The sequence below is a fragment of the Nannospalax galili genome, unplaced genomic scaffold (assembly GCF_000622305.1).
Source record: "Nannospalax galili isolate Female #2095 unplaced genomic scaffold, S.galili_v1.0 scaffold124, whole genome shotgun sequence".
NCBI lineage: Eukaryota > Metazoa > Chordata > Mammalia > Rodentia > Spalacidae > Nannospalax > Nannospalax galili.
Genome location: NW_008352485.1, coordinates 2,102,997 through 2,113,080, shown reverse-complemented (window position 1 = coordinate 2,113,080; position 10,084 = coordinate 2,102,997). Strand labels below are relative to the sequence as shown.

At 41.3% G+C, this 10,084-nt stretch overlaps 1 pseudogene; it reads right to left on the bottom strand.

Moving 5' to 3' along the window:
• Positions 1-4,528: 4,528 nt before the first annotated feature.
• On the bottom strand, positions 4,529-5,903 carry LOC103747197 (annotated as a pseudogene).
• Between the last annotated feature and the right edge of the window lie 4,181 nt (positions 5,904-10,084).

The window sequence follows — 10,084 nt, the reverse complement described above, 5'->3', positions numbered from 1 at the left end:
TGTGTGTGTGTGTGTGTGTGTGTGTATGTGTGTGTTAGGTGTATAGTGTATGCATGTGTGTGGGAGTGTACCTGCTCATGCATGAACATGGAGACAGAGGTCAACATTAGGTTTCTTGCTCTATCACTCTCCACCTTAGTTTTTGAAACAGGGTGTCCCACTGAATCTGGAGCTTGCCATTTCAGCTAGACTGGCTGGCTGGTGAGCTCCCAAGATCTGCCTGTCTCCACCTCTCCAGTCCTGGAATTACACCAAGTTTTATGTAGGTGCTCTAAACTCAGGCCCTCGTGCTTACACAGCAGGCACTTTACCCACTGAACCATCTCCCAGCCCAGATGAATGTTCTGAATTCACGAGTGTTGAAGACTTTCTTTAGAGCATCTTCACGCTTGGCAGTCACTTGGCCGGGGCTGCTAGATTGGCGCTGTCTTCTTTCAGTCCACGAAGACTCTATGCTGCAGAGTTTTAGCTTCTGGCGAGGCTGTAAGTCTCCTGCTTGTCTGATTCTCATTCCTTTGAGGATGATTTGTCTTTTTCTCTCCTGGCAGCTTTTGAGGATTTTCTTTTCTTTTTAAGATTTATTCTGGCTATTCTGAAAATACATCATGTGTGTTTAGATGGGGATCTCTCTGTCACTCAGAGTGCTTTCAGCTCCAAGTAATTGAACACCTACCTCATGGCAACTTAGAAGATATGGAGATTGATTGGCTCATATACTACCAAGTCCCAGAGCAGTGCAGTGCTGGGCTGCCTCAGTCTTGTAACCCAGCCTCCTCCTCTGTTACCCCTCTGCTGACCCCAGCCCTTGGTCTCCACACTCTTGCCTTGCAAAGTCTGGAGCAGAAAAGGAAGCTCTCTTTTCCTTATCTTTTTGAAGAAGAAAAAAAAATTTTCTGCATTTTTTAGATTTATTTGTTTATTGGTCTTTTTGAGACAGGCTCTCCCTGAAGTCCCAGCTGGTTTGGAACTGGCTATATAGACCAGGCTGGCCTTGATCTCACAGATCTGCCTGCCTCTGCCTACTGAGTGATGGAATTAAAGGTGTTAGCCACCACACCCGGCTATTTATTTTAATATGTGTATGAGTGTTTTGCTTACATGTTCATAAGTATACCACGTTCATGCAATGCCTGTGGAGGCCAGAAGAGGGTATGGAATCTTCTGTAACTGGAATTATAGATAATTATGAGCTGCCCAGTGGGTGCTGGAACTGAACCTGGGTCCTCTGCAAAATCAGCAAGTGCTCTTAACCTCTGAGCTATCTCTCCAGCCTCCCTTGTGTCTCATTTTAAGAACTAAAAAATCCATTACGGAGTCTCTCCTGGGAGAATTTTCTAAGATCTCATCGTCCAGAGTTGATCACAAGACTACTCTTCTATGTTTGTGGCCAGAGCTGTCATGGCTAGATTAGACCAGTACAGATCCAGTTTCTGGCCTGCACAGTTGTGAAGCACTGAAAAGGCCAAGGCTGTGCTATAAGGAAGAAGAAACGTGTGTTGCGTAGTAAGTAGGCTGTTTCTTGTCAAAGGGTTTTCAATTTTTTCTCTTGTGCTTTCAAACATAAAAGAGTAAAGATTCTAACACCAAGTCATCTCAAAACTATGCCAAACAATTCATCTTCATCAAATCAACTGTACTTGTTTGTAAGAGACCACCACGATCGGGCCTATTGACTGGCTGACATTTCCCTATAGAAGGAGGGGTTGGGGAAAGTCATTGGACCTTCCAGCCTGACCTCCCAGCCATCTGTATGCAATTCTGCCCTAATTGCATGTGGCCTGGGCTTAGGAGCATGTCTCAGAAGGTGCTAGAGTATATAAACTGGGCAAGATTAACCAAAGGGAGGCTCCATCCACGAAGCTATAGGGAAGCCATCATCCATGCTGGGTAAAGACTTTCCAGTGTGGCTGCTTTGGGGTCTCCTATGCGCCTGTAAGCAACCCCTCATCCATGTTCTATGAGGAAGCCCAATACACTTACTGTTGCTCCAGAGTGAGCTTTGGTAGGATCACACTTTTGGGTTGTGGTCGGGGCCTTATGAGGAGGTGGTAGACATTGTCTGCTTCCCCCTAGGGTAGGATTTCTCACAGCAGGTACTTTGTGAGGAGGGTGATGAAAACTGAACTATGGCAAATTGAGTTCAGTCTCCACCCTATATGTCTATCTCTTCTGGTGCCCTTAGAAGGGGAAAGCCCAGCTGTGCAGATACCTTAAAGTTAGAGGAACATTCTTTTCTCTTCGTTACTTATGGTTAAAGCTCTTCAGTTGGAAAATTTTGACGGACACTTAAAGAGGAAAAAAACGCCTTTATGTCTTTTAACTTTAGCTAAGCTGGGATTCAAAGACACATGTAAAGTTGAGGAACACAGCAATCCGTTTTAACCTGATTATCTTCTAAGAGATTTTCTTGTAGTATTTTTTGAAGAATTAGATATATGAACTTTATTGAAAACAGCCTTTGATTTTTGAATAGAGGGCATACATTCTTTTATATGATCATGGAATAATTTTCAAATTTGTAATGAAGTTAGATACGTATGTTTAAAAAGTGAAGAGTTTAATTAGCCTTAATTAGGCTAATAATTAAGCCCTTTTCTGCTTTATCCATTAAACTTCTAATTTTCACTCCTCTGAAGGAATATTTTTAACTATGTGAGCAGGTTTTTCCTGACTTATATCCATATTTTTATGTAACTCGATCATATTACTATATCTTGAGTCTTTAATTTTAGATATTATCTATCACATAAATCAACTTTGTGTTTCTATAATGATACACCTGACACTGGCCACCTACATAATGAAGGGAGACTTATTGTGGTTCATGGTTCTGGATGCTGAAGTCCAAGACTTTGCGGCCTCCTTGATTTGTGTCTTTGCCAAGGGTGACACATCATGCTTATGGAGAAAGTGATCACACCACAAGCAGGGAAACAAAGAGAGAGAAAGACTGGTAGGGCACGCCTGAAGGTGACCTAAGGACCTCCTACCAAAGGCCCACAGAGGCTCCCCGTACCACTTCCTTGGGGGACCAATGGCTTAACATATGGTTTGTTATATGGGCATTAAGGGACACTATTCATGTTTTTATACACACATACATTTACATGATTTTACATTTAGATTCATTATATGAGAGAAAACATGGCATTTGTCTTTCTGTTTTATCTTACTTAATGTAGTGATGATACAGATGTCATGATTTCATTTTTGTTAATGACCACATAAAATTCTGTTGTGAGTGCGCATCATGTTTTATTTATCCACTCATCTATTGTTGGATATCTAGGTTGGTTCCACTTCCTGACTATTGTAAATAGTTCAGCTATTACTTAAGTGTGGATGTTCAAGTGTCTCTGTAGCATTTTGAGGAATAGACCTTTGGGGATTACCCTGCAGTCTAATAGCTAGGTCTAGCGAGGTCATGTGAAAGTTCCAGAAGTTTCTTTGAAATCTTCACGCTGATTGCCATAGTGGTTGTACAAGTTTACATTGCAGCCAGCAGTGAATAAGGCTTCTCACCAACATTTGTCCTTTGTTTTCTTGACAATAGCCACTCTGAGGCGGGTGAGATGGAATCTCAAAGTAGTTTTAATTTATATTTCCTTATTGGCTAAGGATGTTAAACACTTTTTCTAGTATTTAGTGTTTCTTTTTTGAGAACTTTATAGCTACTCCATTAGCCCATTTATTGATTAGTGTTTTTTTTAATTATTTATTTAATAACCACATACTTAGAAGAAGCCTTTCATTATAACAGCCTTGACATATTCAATAACAAGTTCCTGAGCTAAGATGCATCTCTTTCAAAATTGGCTGTAAATTTTTAGGTTTACCTGATGACTTTATATCCATGCTCAGATGCCAAGGAGCTCAGAAAGTAACCGACTGTGACTAGTAATAATCTGGTTAGTTTTTTTTTTTTTTAATGTTTAGCTTTTTATAAACATTTGGAATTGTATTTTTTTAAAAATTTACAACTATGAACATTGTTATAGTTAGAGGCCCTCTTGGTTCTCCAGGATGATACTAAACATACTCACAAAGGGTTCCCATTGTTAAGTCTTAAACAACCATTTTTTTTTTATTTTTATTTTATATGTATGAGTGTATTACCTGTATGTAGGTGAGTGCACCCATGTCGTGCAATGCCGTGGAGGTCAGAAGAGGGCTCTGGATTCCCCTGGAACTGGAGTTAAGGACAGTTTGTAGCCGCCATGTGGGTGCTGGGAATTGAACCCTGGTCCTCTGCAAGAGCAGTCAGTTCTCTTAACTGCTGAGCCATCTCTCCAGCCCCTTAAACAACCATCTTTAAAAGAACGAAAGAAAAAAAAAAACAAAAAACTCAGCACCCTACCATTTAGTTTGTTTTAATGTTGCTTCACAAATGGAGAAAAATAAAATGTACAGACAAGAAATAATCACAATGTTGTGGCCAACATTATAAATATGGAATTATAAATTTAAAATACTTTCTGGTTTAAAAAATAAATCTGGTAGTCAATGCAGTTCTGCAGGGTCTTTGTGTCTAGTAGGGCTGGTTTCTGTGTTCTTGACCATGCTCATCTTTATCCATTTTTCCAGGTCCTCCACGTTCACCTCTTCTTCCTCCCATCTGTTCCATCAAAGGTCCAGGAGGACCCCCTGGGCCACCTTGTCTTCCCCCACCAAAGCCACCTCATTTCATTCCACGGCCACCTTGAAAGCCACCTCTGTCTCTACCATGGACACTTCTGAACATTCCACAGGGACCTTCGTGGTCCATAAATCCACCTCTTCCTCCCCACTTGCCACCAGGGCCACCTCTGCCACAATCACCACCCGGAGGTGGGAAGGGTGGCAGGAAGAAGCCCTCAGGCTTAGGGGCCTTATACTGGCTGCATTCTGTTCTCCAGGCCAAGTTGTGGTTTCCACAACCTGGATTGGGACACTGCCAGTCTCCAGCTCAGTGCAGGATGTTTCCTCCTCCAGACGGATTTCCTTGAGAACCTCAGGGCCCTCTTGGGGGGGAAGCCTCCTTTGTCTCCTCCATGGCCTCCCGTGTGACCCATGGGTCCCTCAGGACCTCTTGGGTTGCCAGGATCTCCATGGAGTGGTGGTGGCATCCCTCTGCCCTCACAGGTGACATGCCAACCCACATGCTGTTCCCTGGAGGCTTCTTTTGGGTGAGAGAGACTTTAACCTTGCTTCCTTGAAAATGTTTCCCATCAAACCACTCCACAGCAGCCTTGGCAGTTGGTGGATCTTCAAAGGACACTGTGGCATCACCTTGGGCTTTCCTGTTTCCTTATCCAGGCAGATGTGGATCATGGGTTGCTCAAGTTCTCTTGTTCATCTTAACAACCCCACACTGCTTAAAGAAGTCTGGCTGCACCCCATGGCTCCCAGGTACCTGAGAATAACTGTAGTTACTCTGTCCATATCCTAGGATGAACTGGTTATACCCCCTGTGCTAGACTGAGGTTGACCAATCTCAGCAAGCTTGTTACCATCCTGTGGTCTTGCAGGTACTGTGGCTGCTAGCTGCTGTCCATAGGCGGGGTAAGCAGGCTGAGTGCCATAAGCAGACTGTGCTGCATAGAAGGCCTGGGTGGTGGTGACTTGCAGTGGGGGTGTCATAAGCACCAGTGCCATACCCCTGGACAGGCTGACTGTATGCCTAAGGGGGTTGGAGTAGTATAACCAGTGGGAGGCTGTCCATAAGAAGTTGCAATATGCAGTCTGTCCATAGGTGGCAGTGGTCTGAGCTTGAGTATAGCTGACATCAGTAGGCTGTCCATAGGTTCCATAGCTTTGTTGCCATATGCCTGGGTAGTCTGTGCATATCCTTGAGTTGGCTGGGCAGTGTAAGCACCCTGCTGGGCTGTAGCTTGGCTATAGGCACTATAATCCATGGATGCCATTTTCTCTCCTTCCTCCTCCTTAATGTTTAATTTTTGCAGTTCATTTAATATATAAACATATATATATCCTACACATAATTCCCTATCTATACATAATTGGCAAGAATTCCTTTCCATTCTATAAACTAACTCTTGCCCTGTTGATTGTTTCCTTTGCTGTGCAGAAGCTTCATAATTTCCTGAAATCCCATTTGTCAGTTCCTGGGGTTGTTTCCTGTGCTACTGGAGTTCTGCAGAAAAAAATCCTAATTTATGTCTATATCTTGCAGTGTTTTACCTATGTTTTCTTCTAGCAGTTTCAGTGTTTCAAGTCTTATATGGTCTTTGAACCATCTTGAATTGATTTTTTATGCAGGTGTGCTGGATAGCTTTAGTGTCGACTTGACACACCTGGGTTGAGGGAGCCTCAATCAGGAAATTGCCTCTATTGGACTGGCCTGTGGCCACGTCTGAAGGGCATCTTCTTGATGAGTGATGTGGGAGGGCCCAGCCCACTGTGGGTGGTGCCACCCCTGGGCAGGTGGGCCTGTGTTGCATAAGAAAGCAGGCTGAGCAGGGGCCAGTGGAGAAAGCCAGTAAGCAGCATTCCTCCATGGCCTGTGCTCCAGCTCCTGCCTCCAGGTTCCTGCCCTGAGTTCCTACCTTGGGCTCCCTGATGAACTGCGACTTGGGAGATGTAAGACAAATAAACCCTTTCCTCCCCAAGTTGATATTGGTCAGAGTATTTTGTCACAGCAATGAAGAACAAACTAGGACAGCAGGGTAAGAGATATGGGTCTAGTTTCATTATTCCATGTGTGGAAGTCCACTTTTCCCACACTACTGAAGAGATTGTCTTTTCTCCAATGTATGTTTTTCACAGCTTTGTTAATAATCGAGGAGCTGTAACCATGGGTTTATTTCTGTGACTTTTGTTCTATTGGTATACATGTCTGTTTTTGTGCCATGCTATTTTTGTTACCTATGGCTCTGTAATATAGTTTGAGATTGGATATTGTGATACCTCCAGAATTGCGTTTTATACTAAGGATTTTTCTTTAGCTATTAGGGGACTTTTGTGCTTCTAGGTGTATTTTAGAACTTTTTTTCTATTTCTGTTAAGAACGTCAGGAGGATTTTTGTGGGAATTGCATATAAAATCTATAGACTTCTTTCAATAGTATAGCCATTTTCACAATATTAATTCTATCAATTCATGAGCATGGGAGGGCTTTCCATCTTCCTAAATGCCTTAAACTTTTCATTGTAGCAGTCTTTCACCTCGTCAGTTAGGTTTATTCAGAATGCTTATTCCTAGATATTTTTTAAACAATTGTGAATGGAATTTAAACCTTGATTTCTTTCTTAGCAAGTTCCTTATTGGTATATAGAAAAGGTACTGCATTTTGTATGTATGTTTACTTGAAAAAATATTTAATTTTTTTTTTACTTTATGAGTCTAATGTCTCCATGTGTGTAAGTGCCCCTGTGTCATGCTATGCCTGTGGAGGCCAGAAGAGAGCATTGGATTCCCCTGGAACTGGAGTTATGGATGGTTGTTAGCTGCCATGTGGGTGCTGGGAATCGAACCCAGGTCCACTGCAAGAGTAGCCAGTGCTCTTAACCAATCACTGAGTCATCTCTCCAGTCCCGTATATGTTGGCTCTATATCCTCCTACTTTGCTAAAATTGTTTAACAACAAGTCCAAGAGTTTTCTTGTAGAGTCTTTAATATTTTTGTTTGTTTGAGACAAGGGTCTCTCTGTAGTTCTAGCTAGAATAGAATTTGATATGTAGACCAGGCTGGCTTCAGACTGAACTCAGAGTCTGCCTGCCTCTGCTGGGATTAAAGGCATGTGCCACCATGCCCAGCCTCTAAGATCTTTAAACTTTAGGACAATGTGATCTGAAATTAGGGATAATTTTACACTCTGTAGATATCTGTTAAGTACATTTGATCTATGCTATAGTTTAACTCAGCATTTTTGTTGGTTTTTAGTTTGGGTTCTCTATCTAGACATGGGGGGAGAGTATTTAAATTACCCATTGTTATGGTATCAGGAACTATCTGATCTTTTAATGGACACATTATTGTTTGTCTTATGGAATCGAGAGGCCAAAGATTTGGTACATAATGTTTAAAAATGTTTAGTCTTCTTGATGAATTGTTCCCTTTATTAATCTGTAGTCTTCTTTATCCCTTCAGACCAATTTTGGTTTGAGGTGTACTTTATCGGATATTAGGATAGCTGTGCTAGCACATTTCTGTTTCCATTCACCTGATAGATTGTTGTCCATACTGTGCCTCTCAGTCTGGGAATATCTTTTCTAGTAAATGTTCTTCTGAAAACAACAGGTAGTTGGATCTAGTTTTTTGATACAGTCTCTCATTCTGTGTCTCTGTATTAGAGTTGCATCCAGTTATGTTTAAGGTTATTATTGAGAGAGTTTTTCTAATTCCTGTGACCTTGATTTTCCCAGTTGTTTGGACTATCCTTTCCCCTTACTTTCTCCTCTATCGATTAGGGGTTTCCTGGCTGACTGTGTTGGATTTAGTAGATCCCTCCCTAATTCTCCTTTTTTAGCCACTTTTCCGATGAGCTTTATTCTTTCTTTTGTTCTCATGACTGAGACTTTCTTTCTCCTCCTGTGTGTATAGTATTCCTTTAAGTAGTTTCTGTAGTAATAGCTTGCTGGTCATAAACTGCCTTATTTTATGTATGTCCTGAAATATATTTATTTATCCATCAATTTAAGAAACAGATTTGCCTGCTATAGGAGTCTTTGTTGGCAGTTATTTACTTTCAGGTCCATGTTTTCCTGGCTTTAAGTGTTGCTCCTGAGAGATTTTATATTCTTATTTCTATCTTTGTAGGTGAGCTGGCATTTTCACTTTTCAGCTTTTAATGTTGTTTCTTTGCTTTGTATTTTTCTCATCTTGACTATATGGAGAGGTTCTTCTCTGGTCATGTCCATTTGAGGCACTAAATATCCCTTGTGTTTCAATGTTTACTTCTTTCTCTAGATTTGAGAATTTTCCTGCTACAATTTCATTGAATAGGTTCTCCCTGCCATCAGTGTTTATCTCTTCTCCTTCAAACCATTGATTCTTATGTTAGTCTCTTGACCACATCCCAGAGTAGGTCATGGTCATTCTCACCTGACTTCTCTCCTTACTGATTTTTAAATTTTTATTTATTTATTATTTTAAATATATGTGTTTTGTGCCTGAGTACATGTAAGTGCACCACATGTGTGCAGTGCCTGCAGAGGCCAGAAGAGGGCAGATTCCCTGGAACTGGAGTTACAGGCGGTTATGAGCTGTCCAATGTGGGTGCTGAGCATGGAACCCAGGTCCTCTGCAAGAGCAGCCAGTACTCTTAACTGCTGAACCATCTCTCTAGCCCCTTACAGATGTTTGAATGCAGTATTTCATCAACCTTATCTTCTGCCCCTGATACTCTTTCTCCTGCACGACTGAGCTTGTTGGGGATGTTTTCTAGTTGCTGTGATTTTTTTTAGTTGATGCAGTGACTTTCATTTCTAGCATTTCTTTTTGGCTTTGTTTTCCACATCTCAATTTCTTTGGCAAATTTTTCTTCCATGTTACTGATGTTTTCATCCATTTTGCTGACTTTTCCTTTATGTTGCTGACTTTTCTCTCTAGAGCCTGAATTAAGTTCATCTCTTGTATCTTTCGTTAGGTCACTGGTTATTTTTATCAGAAAACTTAAAGCCTTCATTTGACATTTTACATATTTTGTTATTGTTGAGTTCAGTAGCTGAAGGGTTATCTTTTGAAGGAGTCATGTTGCCCTGTTTCCTGTTTCTTGCACTCCTTGTTACGATTTGTATCTCTGTTGGTTTGAATGTGTCTTCTGGATTGGGAGGTTATCTTTTTATTGAGCAGTCTAATTTCAAAGGCTCAGCCCTCGGTCCCACTTGGCAAAGAGCAAACAGACTGCTGTTGTAGCAGCAAAAATATCAAACCGTACAAGATCTAGAAATACTCTTAAAATTAATTACAGCTCACTAGCATTCACCAGGGATCATGGAATTCAAAATGAATTTGTATTTTTCTCATCTTGACTATATGGAGAGGTTCTTCTCTGGTCATGTCCATTTGAGGCACTAAATATCCCTTGTGTTTCAATGTTTACTTCTTCCTCTAGATTTGAGAATTTTCCTGCTACAATATCATT